Raw genomic sequence first — 25,478 nt, forward strand, 5'->3', positions numbered from 1 at the left:
AACAAACGCTGACGGCTACCTGTCGTCCGCAAGGTACCTTGCATTCGGTCGCAGCTAAGTAGCGAAGACCTGAGGCGAAGTCGCCGCGCGTCGTGCAGCAGCCGTGTCGGTCGGTCCGATCGCTGATATCTCAAATAGACACGTTAACGTAGGCTCTGTACTATGAGCCTAAGGGCGTTCGCGAGGGTCGGGCCGACGTTCTTCGGTACCTTGTAGTACCCCGTGAGCCACGTTGGGTTCTCCTTCCGTCTCTCTCTCTCTCTCTCTCTCTCTCTCTCTTCGTTCTCTTCCCTCCTATCTTCTCTGCAGCTCGTTGCACTCCGACCGTCGTGGTGCGCCTCTCGGTGGTTGTGCGCTTGCATCGCGGCCGCGCTGCAACCCGATCTACCGTTATCCGGTTAACGAGCTACCATTGCTATATACATACATGCACTGACCGGCTGAGTATTGCGCATGCACGAAATGTAAACGTGGGAACCGGAATTGGTGAGCGGGAGAACAAGTGAGCTTAGGGATCCTGGGACGAGGACAGCCGCAGCATCCTTCTGCCGCTGAGAAAGGATGAAGGCTACTACCTGCCGATCGCGGCGACGGCGGCGATTCTGCTAGTTCTACAGATTGCGAAAGGTAGCTGATTCGCGCGGATCATTAGATCGCCCTGGGGACCACCCTGTCGTGGCTGATCATTCACCAACCCTTTAATTCTACGGATGTTAAAAAAAATTATAAACGACGGTTTATGATTTTAGCGTCATAATTACGATGATTATTATTTTACAATATTGACGATAAGATGCGATTGCAAAAATTTAGATTTTTTTTGTTTAACGTTAAGTACATGTATTCCTCTCTCTTAATTTTCTCTTACTTCTCCTTCCCTCTAATAACATGTAAGATTATTTTTTTTTAATTTTTTTAATCATGAAATTTTTTCTAGAATTTTTTAAATAAAAAAAATGTATGTTTCTTTATTTAAAATGTTATAAATATCTGATGACGATAATCGAAGACATGTGTTATCTGAAAAAGTAACGGGCAACTAAATTTATGCACGTTACACAGATCATCATATAAATTTATCATTACGAGAATATAACAAAATTTTTCTCAAATCGTAAGATCTATAAGCTTATCAACGATGGCAGCATCGTTTATGCGATTACGACGCGAACTTTGCAGCGAATGAGATATAAACGTGGGAACTGGACTTGGTAATGGACGGAATGAGAGACCAGCGCCTCGAACATCACCGAGGCACTCGGTTGAGAAAGAACGTCTTCGATCGTCTCTCTCGTGTTGTAGATTAAACTTCAACGCTATTACGACTCATGCGCGGACCATTTCATCGCAAATTGCTCTGATTGTGGGCGTGTCACTCTAATGTTTTAATAAGATACATTACACTTTACGTCTCATTACTCGTTATTTATTATTATTATTGCTTTTTGTTTCAGGTAAGTCTTCGGAAAATGCTGTATTTTATCTATTTCCGCACCTCCGAGTATATACATAATCGTAAGTACACCAAAATAATATTTGTATCTCAATTTAAAACGAGCAGTCTTTTTACGCGCAAGAAAAAAAACCGTCACGTTTTCCTATCGCAAAAATCAGTTGACCATCACGTGCAGGGAAATGAGCGACGAGTCTTGGGAGATTTAAAGTCGCGTACTGTTAGATCGCGATAACGCATCTCACGACCTCGTGTACACGTAAACAACGTATGCGTCGTAATCCACAGGTGCGCATGTTGTTGATAGAAAACTTGCTAAGGGAGACCTCGTCGTGATATCAATCTTGCCGCGTGTAACTTCTTATATTTCGAATGTAAATCTTTGCAATTTTCATGGATTACTATCCAATATTTATAACTTCGGAAATATTAAATATAAAATTAGAAAAGTAGAGAACAAACTTAAAACAAAACTAAATGTGAAATAAAGAATATAATATTTTTCTAATCGATTTAAATCGTACATTTATCGGAGCATTAATCACATTTTTAGAAAGTGAATATTAAATTTTTTTGTTAAAGATTTTTTAATTATCTTTTCTGTCGCGACAAAATCTTGTTCTCGTCTTCCGTTATTTTCTTCGCACCGATTTCGCTCGCAGGATGTGCACCAATCTGTGCATCTCACTTTGTTCCCGCGGATTAGCGAGCAAGTAGTACGTATTATGTTGCGCGATTCCTGTCCGTTCCTCCCTTTGTGTCGTATACATGCAATCGCTGGTGTGTCAGCATCTCTAACTCGCAAGCACATCTGATAGTGACCAACTCACGCCCGTGCATTCCAGATCCAGAATGCCGATTTGGTTTCCTTGTGAACAGATTGAATTGTCTACCGTCGTTGATAAATTATCAAATCGTTGCAAAATTAATGAGCTTACATTTCTATCTCGAATATACAATTGTCGGGGCACAACATAAATTCAACATAAATGTACGGTTTCTTTCAATAATGTAATTCCGTGATTAGAAAATGATCTTTGACGTATTGTGACAACAAAATGGATGACAGGGGAGATATTGATTATATCTGCTTGTATTATGTAATTATTTTCCGTGACAGATTATACGTGACAATCTCACGTATAACGGCCACGAAAATATTCACGATCGAGGAAGCAGATACTGTCACGGTTTACCCCACGGAGTTTCACGTGAGAATGTCAAGACTTTTCGCTGAAAATGTGGCCGCATGGAAGACGCAATTTCCATTATCACTCATTACGTTCTGACCTTCTCCGTACGCCGAACGCCGATGGCCTCGTCGAATCGTTGGGGCCGATCGGGGAAAATCATTGTTGAACAACCGAGCGGAAACGTTGCAATTACCGAGGGGCAGGATGATTACACCTTGTGTTCAGCGATATATCAACGAATTACGTGCCATGCGTGTTTGTTTGTTTGTTTGTTTGTCGAATACACGCGAATATTAATCCAATAATCTGTCTCTTATTCAACTTCTCGTTTCTCCGTATTTGCTTTGTGTTTCGATTAAGCGATGGGAAAAATCGAAATTTATTCAATCTTACAATTTTCCTGTGATTTTCCAAAGTGTTTTAACAATTTTGTAATGTCAAGTAAAAAAAAATTGCATTGCGTTATTTCATAATAATGTGTCTCGAGTAATCATCTCGATGATTTATCGATATTCAATCCTCCTTAAAGAGATTACTGTGCATTGCATTGCTTCTTTCAATCGTTGAATATTCTTCGAGCAAACGTCATCGCTCGGAACGATTTCCACGGGTCTCGTGTCAGCGATTAACGATAATGCAACACGGCGAACGCTTGCGAGTCACCGTCGCAAGAAAGGCGCGCGCGTCCCGTTAACGTCATAATAATTCACGACGTCGACAAGGAGTCATTCCGCGCTCATGACATTTTTATACGACGTGAAAGAAACCGGCGAGATTCCTCGGTTGTCTCCGAGATGCCTTGTAAGCGATCATCGACTCGCGACGTACGCGGTCTATCTCTCGTCGATCAGATCGGCGTGATAGATCGTCTCGCGAATTGCCAGGACTTTACCGGCGTAACCTGCTTACGCGAGACGACATGTCCGATATTATTTTCCTATTTATAATACTGGTCTCGCGCTGTCGCGATTAGTATCTTTGTTCTCTCTGTCTCTCTCCCTCCTTTCCTTGTTTCTGCCCCGCGGAGAGCGAATGATAAACATCGAATATTCACGAGGGACTAAAGACGTTTCATTTAGTGATACTCCCCCATCAAAATTCTTTTCAGTTTAATGCTGGAGAAGATTGAATTAAATGAGAAGATTTTATTGAGACAGTAATAATATATGATCTTTCTCTCTTCCTATTCTTTCAAATTAAATGACGTTGTCTAAGAGATTAAATCTAATGCAATGCATTTTAATTTATCTTGTGCAACTGTTGCTTTTTTTGGTCATGTGCACATAATTATTTTATTCCTTTAGTATTTTTCATTGATTTTCTTATAAATCGTGCGTAATAATTATCATTCGCATATTGAGATAAAATATTTTTGTGTGAATACGCGAGTTTTTATCATCCTGGCGATAATGTGTTATCGCTTAATTTCTTTTTAACGTCTCCATTGGTAGTAAATTTCTGACAACGTAATGAAGTCTACAATTTTTGACTTCGCTTTCTTGTTCATAAGCGTTAATACATTGTGTATTTCGCATAGTCGTCATTTGCACGGTAATTGCGGATATATCTCGCGAGTCTATGCCTTCCACACGATACCTATTCTTACCTGTCTCTTTAGGCAGGTTTATTTTAAGAAGGAAGCCTTTCTATATTTTAAGATTTCTTTCGCGTTTAATCGACAATTAAAGTTTCTCTGCTGACCAAGATTTATGAAGCTGTACATTATGAGACCATATTTTCTTCAAATCGGACGATTTCTTAAAAAAGATATACATAGTCATAAAAAAAATGATTCAAGTAACGTAAATAATAAGTTTTTTTTTTTTTTATTAAATCGGATATTTTTTCGAACTCGAACTTTTGCTCATAAAACAGAATCGAGATTCTACGATAGAATCTCGCTAATATCTCCAACCGCTACTCCTAATGTAGCGATGCTTCTTGAAAGGAGATCTACGATCAACAAATGAATAACAAGCACAGAAGATACACGAAAAATTGACGTGGTGAGAAAACGAGGAAGGATCCCTGGTATCGATGAAGGTGCGATCGTAGTTGGAGCCGACGTATCACGGCGTTTAATCCGGTATCATCGACTGGGCCCATATTCGCCGGCAAAATAACGGTCATGATCAACTTACTCTTCCTCGCGAGATTCGAAGGTTCGATTCCGCGATACTGACAAACATATTCGATCACCTTATAGCGGGCGAAACAAATGGCAATATATTACGAGCGTTAGAAGGGATCTCTTCGTCCAGGTTCCCATAGAAAACGGAACGGTCGAGAGTACTTAGAGAGGAGGAAGAAGGAGCGAGGAGCCGGGAGCAGAACCTCCGGACCGGGTTGTAACATGCTCTCCCACGCGGTGGTGGCTTGTACGGTTACGGCTTCAACGGCGGATCGACATCCGCAAAGATGCCGATACACCCGTGGTCGAGCACGGTGCTACAATTATCAGTTATCGGCTCTCGAGCGATCTAACAAGTCAGCAATTCCGTTGCAAAGCACGTTTAACGAGTCGAGTTGGTTAAGCTTTCTTTCGCAGTCTTTCGTATTTGAAAACGTCAAGCAGGAAAATTTATTTTTTCACAGTTTCTTTCGATCTCTTAGTAAGATAAATGGAAACTCGATGGATTGCATTTATCTAATTTATCTCATTTATATAATTAAATCATCTATTTTGTGGGGGATTGTTCAACTACGGATCGACATAAAATATATTCCGCTTTAATTTACATATTGCATCTTATTAGAAATTATTAGCATTGCATAGTTAAACTTTCAAAAATCAAATTTCTCAAATATAGATTTTCTGTCATTAAATTTTGAAATTATTTTCTACGATGAAGAAAAAATATAAATTGTTATTTAATTGAATACAACGGGAAAGAAAAGCAAAATTGTCTGACCATTTTTTTCTGGACACTTAAGCTATTGTGAAAGACTCTTTTGTATACTTTATATAAAGTCCATTCTAATCTTCCCACACGCTTTTACAAAAATTATTTGTAAAGTCGCGAAAGAACATCATGCCGAATTAAGTATCCACTGGTTTATTCAACGGAACTCTAAAATCCTATAATTTAATTGAGTCTTTGAAGAAGAATAAATGTCACTACGGCCATTAAGGCGGCAATATATAAAGAGAAGAAGTTTTTTAGAAATTACTTTTGTCTTGTCAAAAAGAAAAAGCTTATGAGAACGCAATAATTATTTGCGTTGAAGTATATGAAGTACATGAAGTATATAAAGTATATGAAGTATTGTTTTGTAGAGACGCCGTTAACAATTTCTTATCGTATCTATCTTGTATGTATCTCAGGAAAATATGAATTGAAAAGACAAAAATTTCTGTTACTTTATTTAGAAAAGAGAGAGAGAAAATTTTATTATACTTACTCTTTTTTTAATTTTTTTTTTTCATAGTGGTTGAAATCCTTTAATTTCACTACGTTTAGGAAATAAGAAAAAATGAGATAATATATTATTTGCTTGTTGAAATTAACGCTCAAACGCATAGGAAATATTTTCGAATTTGAAACACAATTCTTTTCATAAGATGCAAAAATTCGCGGCTGGCTATTCATCGAAAGCGCGATCCAATTCGATGGCCGTTGATATCGACGCGTATCGGCGCAGCCGATAGACGGCTAACCGGGATTTATGATGCCCAGATGATACAGCTACTGAAGTAGCTGTTCGTAGGGAAGCCTCCGGGCGAACGGTCGCGAGTTGAACGGAAGGGTTGAGGAAGGCGCGCGGAGAAGATGTGGAGAAAGAGAAGACGAGGGAGAGAGAGAGAGGGAGACGGAGCGAGCGTATGCACACGAAGATGTTATCTATTCGCTGGGGCGGAACATCGAGGGTGGTGGCGGCTCGGCCGCGCGTAGTTTATACTTACTCGCACTTACTTTACTAGCTGCTAGCTGTACGAGAGATATACGACGATAACATCTGACGTATGGAAGTCGGCCGCGTTATAAAGACGTGACGATGCGCGATAACGAGGCATAAGAAACGACGGATTATTAATTTCGCATCGCCGATTTTATGCGAGTTTACCGTCCGCAACTTTCCTCAAGTATATTCATACTTGTTGTCGTTAATTCGCACGAAATTCCGCGCTTGTCTAGTGATTATGTAAATAAAAGCTGTCAGTTGTTACTGTCAGCAATAAGAAAATCATTTGCTTCTATGACGAAAGAATTTCGTCATTAGAAATTGCGTCATTAGCCTATATCTAATTTTGATTACAAGATGATATGCAAAATTATATAATTTTTTAATATAAACGTTAATATCATATTGTATGCGAAATTATTGTTACGGCAACTCTTATCATTTACCGTTAACATTACCTAATCGATATCAATGTTTGCAAAACACCCTGTAGCACTCTCCGTGTGTTATCTGTCTCTGAGGTTAAATTATGAAACCAACAATAAGTAAGAGCGCGCGCCAGAGCGGCGTTAAAAGTAGAGCACGCGAACGAGAACAAGGTGTTGTCCCTGTCCGCGACATAGCGAATAAATCTTACCGTTTTCTGTCATCGCGGCGTACAATGGCGAAGGAATAGAGTCGTATAAGCTTTCCCATACGATACCATACGCTCATCGAGTCACCCATTAGTTACCCAACTGTATTGTCCCCATCGGCCGTTCACTATAAACATTGATTTCGATCGGTTATTGCAATGGAAAAAAGGTCCGACTCCGCGACAAATCGCGAGAATGCTCGCCACGAATCGATACATTTTCTTGTCGTTGTGGATGTCATGAATCAGCTGTTTTCATTATTTTGAGATATCTTGGATATAATCTGATACAGTTTGGAGCAGTGGCTAAAAAATATTCAACAGAAAAAAACGTGTAGAAATAATGTTCGCAGTCATCGCATTTTGCAAAACTTGCATCGTAGATTGTGCCTAATTAAAAATGTGAGAATAAAAATTCCTAATAAAATATAATATTAGGACATTTTATATGGATAATGATAAATGCAAGTTCCACGGTACGAGGACGCGAAAATAAAAATGACAGTCTAGATAAGTTTTTATAAGTCTGTGTCTTATTTTTGGATAAATATTATCAGATAATATAAAATTCTTTTCTATCATAAAATAATATATACAAAACATAAAAGAGAAGAAAAAAATCTTTACGAAGACAAGTGGACGAAAAAAATCGTCTAAAAAATTGCTGCCAATATGCAAGCATTCCCTAATAATGAAATGATAAAAATCGTACTCGCGCGCGCCGTACTTTCAATTTCCACGAGTCCCCGCTATGCCACGCGATTCTTAAGCATCACACCAGAATACAGTTTAGCCTTTTTCGAAGACAACAGAATACATGAGCATTGACAGCACAAAAATAATGAATTATACGCCGTCGGTTCGCGATACTTTCGCCGGGGCCACGTTGCACGCGCTGCACTTCGAGATTAATCCGTCGTGGCTTCCATTCTCTTTCTATCGACAACAGCGAATGCTTGATAGATCTACGTCGTGCTAGGTGACGTTTGAGTTATGTACTGATTCGCGGATGAAATAAGAGACAACAAGTCGGAAATTGAGGAATTATAATGGTTTATTTATAAATGTCGTGTTCTTATTAATAATCTTGATTTAAAAATTATTAACGCAATTTTGTGTTAATTGTATTAAAAAACAGGATTTTTATCACTATTGCAGTTGTTCTGTGTCACAGATTTGTCGATTGAATCTGAAAACTTATAAATTATCGCTCTCATTAAAATTGTCTTTTTAAATTATTACAATTAATAGATTAATTATAATAAAGATTATAATAGATTTAATTAATTTTTGTTACACACATTGTAAATCTTCCATTGTCAAGTCAGACTGCTTATTTGCATCGAGTGAGAGCTCTTGCCGAGATTAAAACACAAATCATATGTCACGCCCCCAGTCCGATTTCCACGTACATTCTCGACTTTCTCGTCTCGCGGTGAGCTTGTGCCAGATAGGGGTAAAAAAAACAGGGCAGCGGGAAAAAGCGCGGAAAATGTAGGCGAGTCAATCACGAGATTACATACCGGTGCGTCGCGCAGGCGGCGTCTACTTTTTCATCTTCTCGATATCCGTGCGACGGAACACTCGGCGGCACTCCTGTTTACGAGAAGACGCGCGCGTATTAAAAAAAAAAGGAAAAAAAAAGAAGAAACGCGAAGCAAATTGCGTGGCGCGCGTCGCACAATGACACGCATGACGATGAAAACGGCGGCGCGTTAAATGTTAATACGCATCAATCGAGAGATCATCGCGCGCCGAGCCCTTACGAGGCATTCATATATAAATTTCAATGAATCGCTTTCGATATACCCGGTGTTCCGTCTTCGTCATCAAACAATTGTTATTGTCGAGAGAATTCTTTGTATAATACATTAGATTTGGATTGCTTTTAAGTCGATTTTAGATTAATCGCATTTCAACATTTAAATCTCATTTAAGATTTAATGAAAATTTTAATGAAAATTTCATATATACATGTCATATATTTCATATATATTAATTTTGTTTTTTTCGTAGCAAAGTTTTAATGGACTCGATACATTGCTCTATTCGATTGCGTCATCGGATTTTCAAATTTTGTATTGCATTTTATCTTTAAGAATAGACCTGAGACATAACATCAGTGCATTGACATTTGATTCGGTTCGAGAATTTGAGAGATTAAGCAGACATGTGCGACGTACATGCGCCCTTTTTTTTCTGCACACATGCATTCCGATTGATTTATTAATTTATTCTCAGCACGAGCACCGTCGTTGAGGTGAACAACTTTTTTCTCAGATTACTTGCAGGTAAGCCGCAGATGTGTACGCAGGTACGATTGGTTAGAACAATTGCGAAAGAAAGACGAATTCCTGAAAGGCATCTTACGGAGCTGCATATAATGCTGCGTGTCAATAAACAAGCACGATTCCGTTCAGAAAATATCCGCGAAATGTAAGAATATATAAAGTAACAATGCGGTAACGATTCATTTTTTATTTCTTTATTTTATATTTTATATCAATTACTTTCAAAAATGATTTATTTTAAAAATGATTAATTAAATTTTGTTAAACTATTAAAAAGATATATATAAAGCACGATTTCTTTTAAGTTATATGAAAATTTATTGTTAAATTATGAAATTTTTTAATAGAATGAAATATTTGTATATTCTCCAAAATTTAACACACGAGTTTATTTTATCAGAAATCTTATTAGATATTTTTTTATTTGACAATATAAAATGTTACTAACAATAAATATCACGTTTTTTTTATTATACGAGATATATAATGTTGCGAATAAACTCGCAACAGAAGGATCATAATACATGTATGGACGATGTTACAAGTCTGGGGGACGTCAGGAGGTTCGGCGAAGCGCGAGAGGCCTCTTTCGAAGAGGCCTCGCCGTCAAATCAGGGAATCAGGGAAGATTAGTTTTCTTTCTGGTACCCGATGGCCCGTAGTGGTACTTAATCCACGCACGTGTGTAATCCGTAAACGAGCGTGACGCATTCACCTTGACCCCAACGTAAGATATTATACCTACCTACCTACCTATGGGGCCAGTACCGGAGGAGCGCGCGAAACGAAGCTTTGATTTATACGAAAGTCCTGATGGTGGCCAGCGAGAAGATGCTGCGAAGATCCCGCGCGCGCACAACCGCATCTGGCGAGAATCTCCGTGGTAAAAACGCGGCGGCGACGGCGGTGGCATCGGTGGTTTGCGAGCGACTGGCATTTGTGTATGTATGTATACTTATATACACATGCATCAAGACTCGTAATCAGGCATCCGCGGCGGTGTAGAGAATCTACCTGCTTTCATCCTGACGCCGCGGGCTCGTTGTTGGCGTCCGACACGCGATGACGCGCCAATGTTTATTCTATTTGAAGGTGCGTTTCTCGTTTCACTTCCGAAAAGGGAAACGCGCCTGAAATCATTCCGTTCCGAATCCGCCTATTCTCCAGAAGCGATTTTTCTTTTCTCTATTTTTTTCTCTTTTTTCTCTCTCTCTCTTTTCTTCGTACGAGACGTCACGCGTCTCGCGGCTGCGGTATTCGCGCTGACATGCAAATATACGCGGCGGCGCGCAGCACCTGGAGTGGATAATGACGCGTGCATAGACGCTGTCAGTCCGGCTGCCCATCGTTTTCCGTTCGTTTAGTCACGGCTCGTCGGCGCGAAACTATTTTCAACTGTCGCCGCCGCCGCCGCCGCAGCCGTCGCGCCGAGGGTAGACAAGTCAGGTTGGCATTAGAGGGGCTGGCATGATGAAGAAAAAAAAAAAAGTATATAAAAAGATTTGCGGTAATTTTGCCCTGACGCGCGTGAATCTCTCGACGGACGCGTACATCGCGCAAAGAAAGTATCCACGAGGAATTTGTGCTCATACCTGCTTGATTATGCATGCGAGAATGGGTTTCTGTCTCCTCTGAGACGGGCCCGGAAAATGGGCAACGTACGAAATCGTCGAGGATAAAGAGAGGCATGTGATTAAATTATTAAAAATTAACGTGTATAAACAGGCTTGGATATGGCGTACGAGTATATAAATTTATATGCGATCGATTTCTCACGCGTTTTTTTCTGCGTCCTCTTGTCATCTAGTGTCGTACGTTAGTGCGCGCGCGACGTTTCTTCTACCTATTTCTTAAAGATTCATGTTTTATGAATCGTGTGTCGATGGAGCATCTTGTTCCTCGAAGTTATTCGACATTACGGATACGGATAAGTTGTCACGGTGACAATGTCGATTTGTCGACGTAGTGAATTTCGAGGCGTCAGCGAGTCTTACAAACGGTCATGTTAGAAACATAAAACATAGTTGTAACATACAAAAGCAATTTACAACAATTAATAATGTTCTTTTTCGTGTGTATACTTTATATCACGTAACTTCCGTTAAACAGGCTTTTTCATTGCTAATACGAGTACAAAGGTTCTTTCAAGAAATGATGCATGTAAAAATAATAAATGTAGTGGAACCTGATTGGACACGCCAAGGGTACCGGGAGTTCCGTTCGTCGGAACGAGATATTTAGCAGCGATCGGAAACAACAAGCTACCGGTCTAATCATCGATCGACTACCTGGCGATCCCTCGAAAGGTCCTTAAGAGTGTGAGAGCGTGCACCCAGGACCTGCGACTGAATCACGCTAACTAGAAGGCCCGGGATGCGACGAGAAGATTACATAACGGTGTTTCGTAAAGAAAGACGTAACGTTTTTCTTTTTGTCTTCAATAAAACGATAGTTCTTCGGTTTCAATATTTTTGGAGTATCATATTCGTTATAATGTATTGAATAATCTTATAATAAATTTTCGCGTTTTTTTTTTTAATTTCAAATGTTGATATTTATTGCTGTACGGATATTTATTGCTACAACCATGTGAATAATTGTAATAATTTATTTTTGAATAACGTTTTGAAAATCATGAATTATTATGGATATTAATTTTTGTATGGAGATATATGAGAATCGAGAGAGAGAAAAATTAATCTAAATAATTCAGTATATACTAATCACTAGAGCATAATTTTTTTTTATAAAAATGATTGATTTTTTTTTCAAATATTGCACAAGAGGCCAATTCTGCAAATTTTTAGTTCATGTTACTACCAAGCTGGCGTGTCTCTCTTGCATCGTTCCGATGAAATATCTTTTCGCAAGATCGTATCGTAAATCGCTTAGGAGCGCGAAGCGACCGAGCAGAAAATTTACGCGGCTGTAAAACATCGGTACAAGAGTAAACATCCGGACTCTACCCTGTCTGAGATTTGATTCCGAAGTTTTCTTTAATTTTTTCTTATATAAACGAGTTGTAATAAAGCGACCAAACAAGTTCTGCCCGATATATATCACAAAATATCTCCAAACTTTAAAATAAGTATTCTTATAGTTTTGTCGTTGATATAACAACAATTATCCTCGGAAGTTGTATTAAATTGATTTAGATTTAACGGCAGGAAAAATTAATATATTTATTGTCGCATTGTTATTTATTTAATTACTGAATATTTTATGTAGAATCATACGTTCGTACATCTGATTCTTTTACAGCATCTGGCTAGCACTTAACCGTTATCGGCCGTTGTCGACAACCGGCGAGTTTTATTTATCGTCGTTTCATCGGTGGCATAACGACCCGTCTGGTACTTGCAGGGTAAGCCACGAGTGCGATCCCTGCCATCGCCCCTTTAGGCGAGATTACAGACCTTAATGTGTCCCGAGCGTCCGTTGAGATCTTTAAATGCATCAGCGTATCTCGTCCGTGTCTTGCCTCTGCCCGCTTGCGATCATGATTTGCCATGAAAATACAGGAGTCTATTATTTTTTTTTTTCACTTGAAGAAAGATTAGATCTTTTACACTTTATGCGTTTTACGCACACAAATTTACTTTTTAGGATTAAAAATATTATTGAAAAATTCTAAAAAAATATATTTGATGGATCGAATTTTTTTCGTTACATTAATCTTTTATTTCAGACATTTTTAAAATTGCTGAAATTGTTTAAATTTCAGATTATGCGAATGTGAAATACTAACTAAAAAATAGTAATAATTGTTACACGCAGCATAATATATGATATTCATATGAAGATATTATACATTGAATAATCGATTTCATGATTTGTTTCATTGCATATCGCTTCGATGAGATTTATGAAGGCAATCGCGATTAATATACCGGAAGGGATCGTGCGCGAGCGATATCGCTTATCAGCACGCATCGCATAACCGAGCAGATAGAATCGCGCGTTCGCCGATACGCTCGTTTTCTGTTGTCCAGCGATTGTCACGCAGGTAGATCCGTATCTTTGCCGCAGCGTGCACGATGCTCGCGATCGTGATCTCTCTTGCGAGCCTAACGAAGTCCGGGGATTCCCGATACGTGGCAAGTAGCCGCGCACGTGGTCACGCACTACTCACACGTGGTCGAGTAATGTCACCGGTTATGATGTTCTTACGAGATCGTAAAACCTTTTTCGCACGATCTATTGACTTGTCGTGCGAATTTCAACGCGTCTACTCAAACGAGCTGATGCTTATGAAATTTGGCTTAACAAAGTCAGATATTTGACTCTCTAAAATAAATTTTATGCAACATATAAAATGTTGATCTAAGAGATCACATGTACACTTGATTCTTTATGTTTCAAAGTATAATCTAATCATGAAATGACTTATGTATATTTAAATAATTATGTACGTAGCATTTGAAATGCATCGCATAACTGGAAAATACGAACGCACGTGATCGTGCGTGCGATTGACATGAATATTTAATATCGTGGTCTATGTCATAACGCGGTAACACATTAGTGAGGTACGTTTCCTTATCGGTAAATCAGCGGCTAATCATCATCAATCACTATCGCTTGTGCAAACTGTCGTATCTGTCCATATCGACAGACGCATCGCGTATGTATGGCGTCGAATCAGATGGGAGCCAACACTTGAGTTCACGATCTTATAGTGTACGTAAAATTGTTATTGTATTGATTTCAATGAAATTCATTAGAAATTCAATCATACTTGGCGAGTAGCAGCATCGAGAAATTAATAAACATGACTACTGTCGTACATGAAGCAGCTAAAGATCATATGATAAAAATGCATAGAGTCTGTTAAAGGTTAAAGTTAATTGATGTCATTTATCCATATTTTACATATCGATTAATTCACTTTTGGATTTGACGAGGATTATCGCTCCATCCGTCGTTAGGATTTGTCTCGACGAAGTGATTTTTCCCCTAGCATAATGCGCTAACGATTTCTCGAGGCAAACTCGCTCAGTTGTATGAATATTCCTTTCGGCGACAACGAGTTTTCTTCGACGAAGACGCCCGTCCAGGCGCACCGTTCGTCTTCGTCACCCTGGCCCTCCGAAGACCTGCTGCTGTGGCGTATCCTAATGATCGCTGCTGCGTCCTGTCATTAGGCGTACGTGCTACCGGCATACCGGTTTTTCCACGCGATCTTCCTCCCCCACCCTGTCTCCTCCATCACCTTGGCGTATCTCTCGTCGAGCTGTCACTGGTAAAAAAAGATTTCATTCTTCCATGCGCGTATAAAAGACATGCCGCGTCAACTTGTCTCGAGACAGGCAGACAGATGCTGCTTGCAAATTAGCAACATGGATTTCACGAGAACACGACAATCGTGCGGATATGTAATATAGGCTAAAAAGTTATAGGAATGAGTTGCGACATGATATCGTTGACAGATTTCGATCGATGTTATCCAAAGAAACAAGGCGCAATAAATTAAATAAGCGAGCAAAAAGACACTAAATATTTATGAAATTTTGTCCGTATATAAATTTATTTTTTAACTTTCTCTTTTTGATTGAAATGTAAACATCTTAAATTTTCCATCATTTTAAAATTAAGTTGTACTTAAATAATTTAGAATAATACGAACACGTAATATTACTGTATTCAATCAGCTAATTTTCTTACTCGGACATGTATTGCTTCTTTATCGTGTCAATATCGACAGGTATTGCTTGCACTAAGAATCGACGGGGTTCAGCAGGTGAATAAGGATCCGCGCTTCCATGCAGCGGCCTCTAATTGCCGAGACTCGTGAATTAGCATCGGCAATAAACTCAGCCAGTCGCGCTGCGTCGACAGTCGGACGTAAAGGTGACTGTAAAGGTTCATTAGTCACTGAGCACTGTGTAACCCAGGTATATTACTGCTCCCCGGGTACTACCAGCCAGCCATTCGTTCCCGTGTCACGTGAAGGATATACACCTCTCTGTTGGCGAACTACCGATTCCTTCGTTCCCTTCGCGAGCATCGCCGCCACCGATCATCCTCCAGGGGATAATCAAGAGCGGGCTCCTTCGTTCCTTCTGTTGCCAATGTGCGTTGCTCTAAGGCTTGACTTTTCTTGTAGAAATTCAATTCGTGTAGCTATTGCCATCTTAATTTGCCGGATTTCAATATACAAATTTCAAGGATCTTTGACTTTATGGAATTTTACCACGTTAGTGTCTATTTGATATAATTACAGAAATATCTTGTTATTCATCTCGATTTTTGATAATTGTTTCTAATCTTGTCATTAATGATTATATATTATTAATTATATGTCACTATATGTCTCTCTCAATACTCACAATTTTTTCACATATATATATATATATAATTTTAATATTTGCAGGAATTATTTTCTTTTTTTTTTATCAGATATATAATTCAGATGCAATATTGCATTTTCCTTTTAGACACATACGTAGAGATTTAACTTAATATCTCAACATCGATCCTCATTCCTGTAATTCTCGACAGACGCGTTGAAGCATAGAAATAGTTACACGCAGTCGTCGGATTGTCTACTTTATCAGACTGCTGCCATCGCGCGTCTCGTTCGTTACGGTTACTACCGGGAGATCTATCGCGCTCATCACGGACCGGACATTATTGCGTCCGGCGTTACACACATCTTGCGCCTGCAGCTGGACACGCCTTCGCGCAAAAAAGATACTCTCCTCTTGTCGCCGACGCGATTCGTTAAGAACGACCCCTCGTTAAGCCGCTAATTTGATTCCACTTATTTTTCATATAAACGAGAATAAGCTGCAGTAATCTCTGCGCTTTTCTCTCTTTATTTTTTAAAATTATAATTAAGATGAGACAGCGCATTAAATATAGAAAATATAAAAGAATTAAAAAATGATTAATGTAATCATACATGTAGGTAAAAATAAAAGAAAGAATTTTTAATAAAATTCTGAGTGTTTAATATTTAACATTGTTAAAATAAATCGAGGATTGATAGTTATTTTAGACAATTGGCGATTCTAACATAAGAATGATATAGCGAGCTATGACGTTCAGCTGACGCTAGAAAATATTCGAATGGCACTTGGTGGTTTCGCCACGTGGAAAACGCGATCAAGATTTCTCCCGTTTAATCGCGCACTCACGCGCGAGCACGCACGCACGCACGCATGCAGTCGCGATTCCGCGAGTCGCGAGGTAACATGCGCAATCGCAATTTGTCACGTTAAGATGTAATGGGCCTCATTATGGTCATCCTTCATGTGTCACCGCGGCCATACTAATAAGACGTTATTAGTAGTAAAAGAGATCTTTTTCGTCGTCGCGGCCGATCGTGGGACGGTTATTATCGATGGAGTACAATTCTCCTTTCGGCATTCCGCGGCGCCCGATGCCAAAGACGACGTTGATGGATGCCGAAGCTCGCGTGAGCCCGAGGCGAAACGAACTCACTGCTTTCTGTGTAATTACGAAAGATTCATTTTGCGAAAATCATCTGGCGTGTCTATAAAGCGCCGATTGCCAGCGACAAATGTAAATAATTCTGTCCAATGAAGGCTTATTTAGTGACGAAACTCAAATGGCATGCCATGTGACGTTAAGCTACGTTAAGGATATGATGCTTTTCTCACAATCAGTCTGACATATCGATCTCTAGTATCTTAAATAAGAGACAAATTTTTGATTATATAATAAATTTGGGAAGTGAAAAAATATATAGATATTAATATGAAAAATATATATAATATAATAAACATCTAGAGTATTATATATTATATATAATCTCGTTTGCGAATCTCTCATGTCATCCATATGTTATTATTTCACATACTAATAAGAAATGGAGCATTATTCGAGAAATTAATGTGACATCAATTACTAGGATATAAAAGATAGTATAATTTTTTATGACGAAATAAGGATTAAAGCAAGGATTAAAAAGCAATTCGTTCGAATAGGATTGCCTTAACGCAACCGCGCTCCGGCTAGTTTCAGCCGGCGATAAATCCAAACGCGATAAAAGATTAACGCCACAATGAAGAGCGCGATAATAAATCCCGGCTTTAATTATCGGCGGCGAACTTTTCCGCGTGTTCCGGCGACGCCGGTGATAAATATCTGTCCGGGGCTCTCTCTGTCGCAACCGCGTCTCGCATCTGCGGCTCGTTAAGATCGTGCGCGCGCGAGCGTAGGGATAAGATTATCGAAAAAGAGACGTCGTTGTACTGCCGCCTCGACGGTATCTTGATAATCTAATAGTCGATTTACCCTAATGACTTTCCACTGCATATTAAGTGCCAAAGCCATAAGTCTTTGCGCGCTGTGCACACGGCGCGCTGCGAGTCTCTCGCAGTCGAGTCAAGATCCTATGTGAAATCTCGTCAAGGAACTCTCGCTGCCTGCCGATCGCTTAAATTCTCACACATTTTACTATAGTGTTTTATCCCTTCTAAGTACATACATATGCACGTTACTCAAGGTAATGTCGACGCGAAGTAAACACATTGCAAATGACTTTTGCAACATGTTTCATTCTTCATATACAATATCGTAGTAATCATATTCATGAAGTGAATAAGTTTTGACAAATAAGAGAAGATTAGATTACGGGGTAGATACTAAATATTTTTAGTATCTTCAAACAATATATATAAATTATTTTTACTTTAAAAATGCTTAGAATTATGAAATTAATTTCATGGAACTTGTTCACATTAATAACATGACATATATGCAGACGATAGCTTGGAATTTTTCTCGATATTTTGTTTTAGCACTTCCGATTTATACATTTACTTACAAACAATATTTATTCTTGGAAATAAAATTTCTGTCGATAATTTTATTGATATATTTGACGTAATGTTCAAAAATACGATCGCGCGGAGTTCACTTGACGGAACTGTCACATGTTTGCACTGCAGACGCAATATACTGGAATATAACATTGCATTTATATATAATATAATCTCTCGGAAAAATTATATTCATAAAATGCGATTATAAAAGAGAAAACGAGATGGAAAAAATCATTTTTTAGCAGATTCGATTTTGACGTCTCAAAATATTGAAATTATAGAGTATATGAATTTTAAAAAATTAGAGTCAATTTTTCTATAAAAAAAATTATCAAAGATATATACAAAGATTATAAAGTCTGGAGTTTTCAGAAATATTCAGGTTACGTATATAAAAGCGAGCGCATTATGTTGTTTCCTTGATCCACTTTTATGATATTAAAAACGCACTGATAACTTGAGTGATTATAACCACAATTTTTCGATTCGCCATCCACTATAACATTACGCGGCCGCTTTCCATTAAATCGACACTTGCAGAATGTGTAACTCATTCCAACCAGCCCGCCGTGGTAAATGGGCGCAATTACCGATTTCTCGCTACCGTTAATACATCGTAAAATATGTAATATCGTGGCGAGTCGCGATCAAGCCTGCGGGATATTACATTGCTCCATGATCAGGAATTTTGCCAGTATAACGTCCGAGTTTGTGCATAATATAATGCGCTGCTCATAATTCGTGCAATTATACAAATTGGAAGGGAATATTAGTATATCAACTATCAAAACGTAAATAATAAGTAGTAATAATTTGAATTTATAGAATGCTTAAATAATCTTTTAAAAAATGTATATAAATATCATTATGTTGCACAAGTTTTTTATAAAAATTGCGATTAATTGCTAGTGACAGTTAATAATCACTCTCATAAATTGATGATCACTTATGAATTATCGAAATCCAATAAAGTACAATTAATAAACGAACCACGCGGGAATCTACCAATTATTAATCCCGGCACGACAAAATGATTCAAATTACTTGCGGCTTTAGTGACCGTTATTAGCAGCTAATTATCTTTCGATCATGTATAACGGCGGTGCCTCGCTGTAGGAAACAGAGGAAAATTTACTCGTTGCGAATTATCTCTGTTTTCTCGATAATTGCAGAGCGGCTACGTTCTATAGTTGGTTTCATTGTGCCATTGTACGAGTTAATGTGTTGCTGCTCGCGGAAAATATATTGTACTGCCATATGTATGAGATGATAGTATAATTTTATGTAGATTATCTCTAGCTTGTTAATTGACATAATTTACGCTTATTTACTATATATATTGAGAGAAAGAAGGAGCCGTTATTGAAAAATTGTTACAACAATTTATTATTCATCGTTTGATGGGTATACTTAATATTTATAAAAATAAGAAAATTAATTTTATTTCTTTCAAATTCAATTACAAATAGAGATGATTTGAATGCGATGGGTGGTCTACATTTGGCCCGTAATGTCTTGACGCAACATTGCACTGCCGTAAGCTAAGACGCGCGCAAGAAGCTATATATGATTATATTTTAGCCATTTCAATTGAGAAGCGCGCATTATGCATGGCATCAAGAAGAAGGATGGCCTTCGCCATAACGCGAGTAAGACTGGCTTGAGCAAGATTCATAGAAGATTAATCCTCTACACCGCCATACTTCTTTTTATCCTATGCATCCAGAGGCTACAGAGTAGCAGAAGAAAACAATACACGAAACCGGTTCGCTTTCTTCGGCATAACTAAAGTACTAGATGCACTCGTATATTATTAAAGATCATGTGCTACTTGGTTACCCATTTTCTCATTTGCACAATGCTTCATATCACTATTATTATTTCTGCGACTAATTTTCTGATTTTTCAATAACTTGACGGTCGTCTTTCCCAATTATTATAATCGTAAGAATAACAACATTTGTTCAAATAAGAATATAAATTTAAAAAGATGATGATTTTTCATTTATTCAAAGAATTTAATGCGATTATCGCGATTATACGGTGTAATAGTTCATTGTAATCGATCTCTCGAACGCATTCTTGACATGGATTTCCGCGAGAGCATATCGTATAAAACCGCTTGCAGTTGGCGACGGGGACAGTCCAGAATACCATTTTCATGGAGCACTGATGAAAAAAAGAGACTGAGGGAGAAATGTCATCGAACGGATAGATGAACTGCGTATAAGGTAGTAGTGTACGTTGTAAATGTAAATGAACGTGATCACCGCCCTGTAAGGCCACGCGCCTATCATCGAGTATGCTCATTTGCCGTCCTCAACTTTCCTATGGTTCTTTTTTTTTTACCCGAACATTTCGAGAGATAATTCTGTCACCCTACCACATGACCGATTCTTTTCTACAATACTTTGCTAATGCAAAGTGATTTTGTATTAATCTTCACACAATATTATCAATTAAATCAATGACATTTTTATTTTGTTTTCTGCGCTGTATTTTTTCAATTATTATTTATCTTCTAATTTGCAAATTTTATTATTAAAATAATGGTTTTGTAAAAAAAAAAAAACATGTTTTATCATTAATTTGTGACAATCTTATTTTATTAAAATTTTGAGACAAATTTGTGAATACTTTTAATAAATTTTTAGATGCAACTTTGCATGTAAATGCACATTATCTTTAAATTATTAATGTCATCCAAACATGTTTCTTATAACTGGTTCGAAAAATTCACTGTTGATGGTTCAATTAATTAATCGTTTATGGGAGCGGCTATTTGAATAAGTTAGAAGATTAAGCCTTAATATTAGAGGAGAGAAAGTCGCTTGTCTAGAGGATTATTATAATCAAGTCGTTGCGCATTCTCGATTAAATAAGGTGGAGCAATCCGCAGGAATCGTTAACAATGAGGCGCGAGAGATTCAAGCTGTCGAGATCGTAATTAATCCGATGTTCAGCGTACGAGTTTGCGCGTCGTAATTGCGGCGGAGAACATGAGCTATCGTGCCCGCAAAGTTGCAATTTACTTATGATAATTGAAGAGTGTATTCACGAACGTATAATAAAACGCGCAACCGCGGAGCGTGAGAGATCGTTAGCGTAAGTGCGAGGCATACATGTCTAATGCATGGCTTCGGAACATTTATAAACTATGCTATTGTATCGTATATGTTATAAAATCATATCGATACAATTAGATGATTCGCCTTCTTGATGAAATGATAAAGAATACTTTATACATTGAAATAAACATTATTGAGACTAAAATTCCTTATCAAATTATATATTAATTTTTACTTTATTAAATTATATTTATATTTTATTACGAATTTTTATTTCTTAAAGGTAGAATAAAATTTTTTTATTAATTGTTTTTCTTTTTCTATTGTATATATTAAATTGTAATTATAATTGTGTATCATCAAGACATTGCATTTTATTTAATATATTAATTCCATCTCATGTGAAAAATTCATCTTAATATTGATATATAAACATAGAGTTTTGATACATAGTTACTATAAAACGAATTCTAAATTATTATACGAGGCATTTTCTACATAACATCATTCTTTATTACGTCACTATTAAGTGCTCTTATGTAGAATTTAAATATCGACGACTATCCTGTTCTATAACCGCCAGCATATTACTTCTCTGGAGACCCATATAAAAATATTTGACGTGACAATGACATTACACGCAGTGTATATTCAACTTTATTGTGTATGTTCTAAGGATATGCAGATGCCTGACGCGAACGTGCCGACTTGTAACGCCCAGATTACGCGCGTGCGGCCGAACGTATCGAAAGGTTTCAGTCGACAAGTTATGAGAGAAAACGCGAAACGAAATCGCCAATATACACGCGCGCGTTATAGCCATGTGTGTGTGTGTGTGTGTGTGTGTATGTGTGTGTGTGTTGTGTGCTGATCCGTCGTACACACATAACACCCGGTAAGAGGTTCTGAAAATGTCCGATCACGATGCACGATAGCCCGATGCGTGCGGAGCATTAAAAGCCGGTTTTACGGTTATTGCCCGAACGCTGCGCAAAGGTTTTTTTCTCTCTTTTTTTCTTCCTTTTTTTTTCTCCTTTCCCCCCAACGCGGAGAGATGCGACCGCGAGGGTCAAAGTGCCGCACGGTAGCCGGGCCGCGAAACTATTAGTTTATTGATTAAAGCCTCGCTTACCACGCACTCTCAGCGACCTTCCATATCTTTATAGTTATCTTGTCTAGGTGCGCGACCGCGTGGGTGCGCGGATACGTATTATACAATGCATATATGTCCGTCATAATGCTTACCGTGATCGTTACAGTCCTGTAATTTTCAGGATTAGAATCGCGATGTATGCCGACGAGCTTTCCCCTCGATTTCGTAGCGCTTCGTTCGAGGGGAGCAGGATTATAATTATATTCGATTATTATCGCGCGCATGTCATTTCGTTCATCTCTTCTCCGTCTTTTACCTTCGATATTTGCCGATGTAGGTGTGAGAGTGAAATAGCGAACGATGCTTTCTTTGTCGTATATTTATCGACGTTGTCCAATTATTCGCCAATCTATTCGCGATTATCCGCAATCGTTCGCACATACCGCGATGCGTTTACCATCGCGAGAAACCGTCTCGCTTTTTCCCTCCGTTCGCGCGCGCGTCTGTATACCGTTAAGGAGGCAGAATCCATACTCAGAGGCTCGATTTTACGATCGTTCTTAAAAGCATGCTCTCGGTCATTGATTTTATCCGCAATTCGCCTGCGAAACTCGATACTCCCGGACGCGCCTTCTTAGATTACTCCTAGATTACGTCTTTAAGCAGAGACACGATAATATGGGATAACCCAAGATAAACCTCTCCCCTGAATTTTTTTTTTCGCGGGAAAGATCACAGAAGAAATGATATATTCTTAAAATTCTGCGATTATAAATAAAAGAACAATGGCATTGATATAAAAGATATATTTATCTCAACTCTTTTTTTAAATTTATATAATCATATATTTTTCTATATCATAATTTCATCACAACAATTTAATCGATAAAAATTTTCATTAAATTTCTATCCGCACTCTTGTGAAGAGAATTTTTGTAACACACGTTGGAATAAATCTTATGCATCGAGACAGGTTTTAAATACCGCGGAATAGAACAACACGCGTGTATACGCGGAGAAGGAAGGGAAACGTGTCAACGTTTAGAGAAGGCGCGTTTATAAAACGGCGTTTTTCCGCGGCACGTGTGGCTTAATATGGCGTATCTAGTTTTTGTCCGATATACTCGCGAGAGGTGAGCACGAATACGGTAGAGACCCACATTTTTATCCGCTGTTCTGGGCGATTTCATTTGTGTATACGCTGCGGCAAACATTGTAAAAGGGATCTGGGTGTACACGGTGTGGCGCGCGATGCCGATCCCAATTGGTAGAAGGCTGCGTCAACATTTTACTCACTCTCGGCCATGGTAAAAGTATCTCGAAGTCAAGTATCGTCTGTATACTACGTATCATGTCGCGTTCGATAATCGTTTCGATCAAGGCGAACGCTTCTCGCTTATTCTTTTTCCGCGCGAGGACTCTAAATCAGCTGATTGATGCAAATTAAATTCAGAGAACGGTATTAAAAAGTTATTCAACGCTTATGAATTATAATTATAATAAAGACCGATGTTAAAGTGGGTGTATAAGCGAGAGAGTGTTTATGATTTTCATAGATATCTTAATTGGGGAGATGTCGAATCGTTGATATTCAAATCGCGCACGAGCCTATTCCTCTGGCCTCTTCATTAATGCTTCTCGTAACATGCATCTGTATTACGCTCGATATCTACGGCGATTACAGCATCGCGTAACGTATAATCACACGTGTTACCTGACCGTCGCCATTAGCATAATTACGTCGTAATAATGCAGCGCGATTATATATGTCACTGTAACAAGTCGAAAACCAGAGTGCCTTTTTCAAAGAACACCGCGTTCGTGTAAGACTTTCATTATAAGCGCGCATAATTAGGTTATTACGTACAATTTCGGTAATAATGTCATTTCGAGTTTGCATAACATGTTGACGCACGTTCGATTTGATAAATTCAAAACATTGCAGTGATATTTACATTCGCAAATATTTTGAAAATATAATAAAATATTTTTTAATTAAAATTTTTTTGTAATAATTTTTATAGTCTTTATAAGAGTATTAAAAAGATTCCAGAGAAAAGGAGAGATTTAAGAGAGAGTTCTTAAATCTTTGAATTTTTTTCTAACATCCTTATAAAGAGCTTTCTCGGCATGACGGCTCGTATCTCAATGATACAAGGTGCCGCAATTCCACACGGGATACGAATCGACGGGTTAACGTTAATCTAATTAATCTTTACGAGTGTAATTAGCGTCCAACCGTCTTGATTGTGGAACCATGCGAAATTTGCGTCGGGCAGGTAACTGACGATTCCCTTTATCTTCATGAGTAGCAAGTACACGAGTATCCCATCGCAAAGCAATTTGGCGACTGCCAGCGATCGCACTACCTTATTCGTCCTCCCCGTATTTCCTGCCGTTGGATGCATTAGCAATCAAGATTTTGGTTGCTTCATGACCGAAAGTATGAAAATAAATCTTCCTTTCACTGATAGGCGGACGTGAGTTTTTAACTTCTCTCTTTTAATTAAAAATATTTATCTGACTTGAAAAAGAGAGAAGTAATGATGAAATGTATACTTATATATTATTTTATGAATTATTTCATGAATAATGAAAATAAATTATGATTTCTCTAATTATAATGGATTTCTAATTTGAGCGGAATTAGATAATTATATCATTTGATAGATTTATTCTTTTTATAATTTCGTATTTCTTATAATTACAAATGTCTTCAATACATAATTAATAACTATAAGTTTGAATCAACTATAGAGAAAAATAGAATTTGCTAAAAAAGCCAATTTGTATTATATATATAAAATTATATGCAATAAAAAATTAAAATTAAATTGTAACATATGACAAAAATAATGCTCCAAATTATTTAAACTCATTAATGTCCGGTCATATGGAGTTATCCAAAATTGATAGGCCTGTTACAACTGTCGGAAAGATAATTTCCTGGGGCAAACAAAAACGACTTGATGTCACCGCGGGTTTCTTGATTTTATGGGATCTTCGATCGTTCAGTGAGAAAAAATGACGATAAATTCGCACCGCGGCGTT

At 38.0% G+C, this 25,478-nt stretch overlaps 1 protein-coding gene across 1 annotated transcript in view; it reads left to right on the forward strand.

Moving 5' to 3' along the window:
- LOC126852579 (Krueppel-like factor 3) overlaps positions 1-25,478 on the forward strand; it is a 279,045-nt gene that overhangs the window by 188,872 nt on the left and 64,695 nt on the right. The gene's annotated exons all lie outside the window — the stretch shown is intronic.

This window comes from Cataglyphis hispanica, chromosome 10 (genome assembly GCF_021464435.1).
Source record: "Cataglyphis hispanica isolate Lineage 1 chromosome 10, ULB_Chis1_1.0, whole genome shotgun sequence".
Lineage (NCBI taxonomy): Eukaryota > Metazoa > Arthropoda > Insecta > Hymenoptera > Formicidae > Cataglyphis > Cataglyphis hispanica.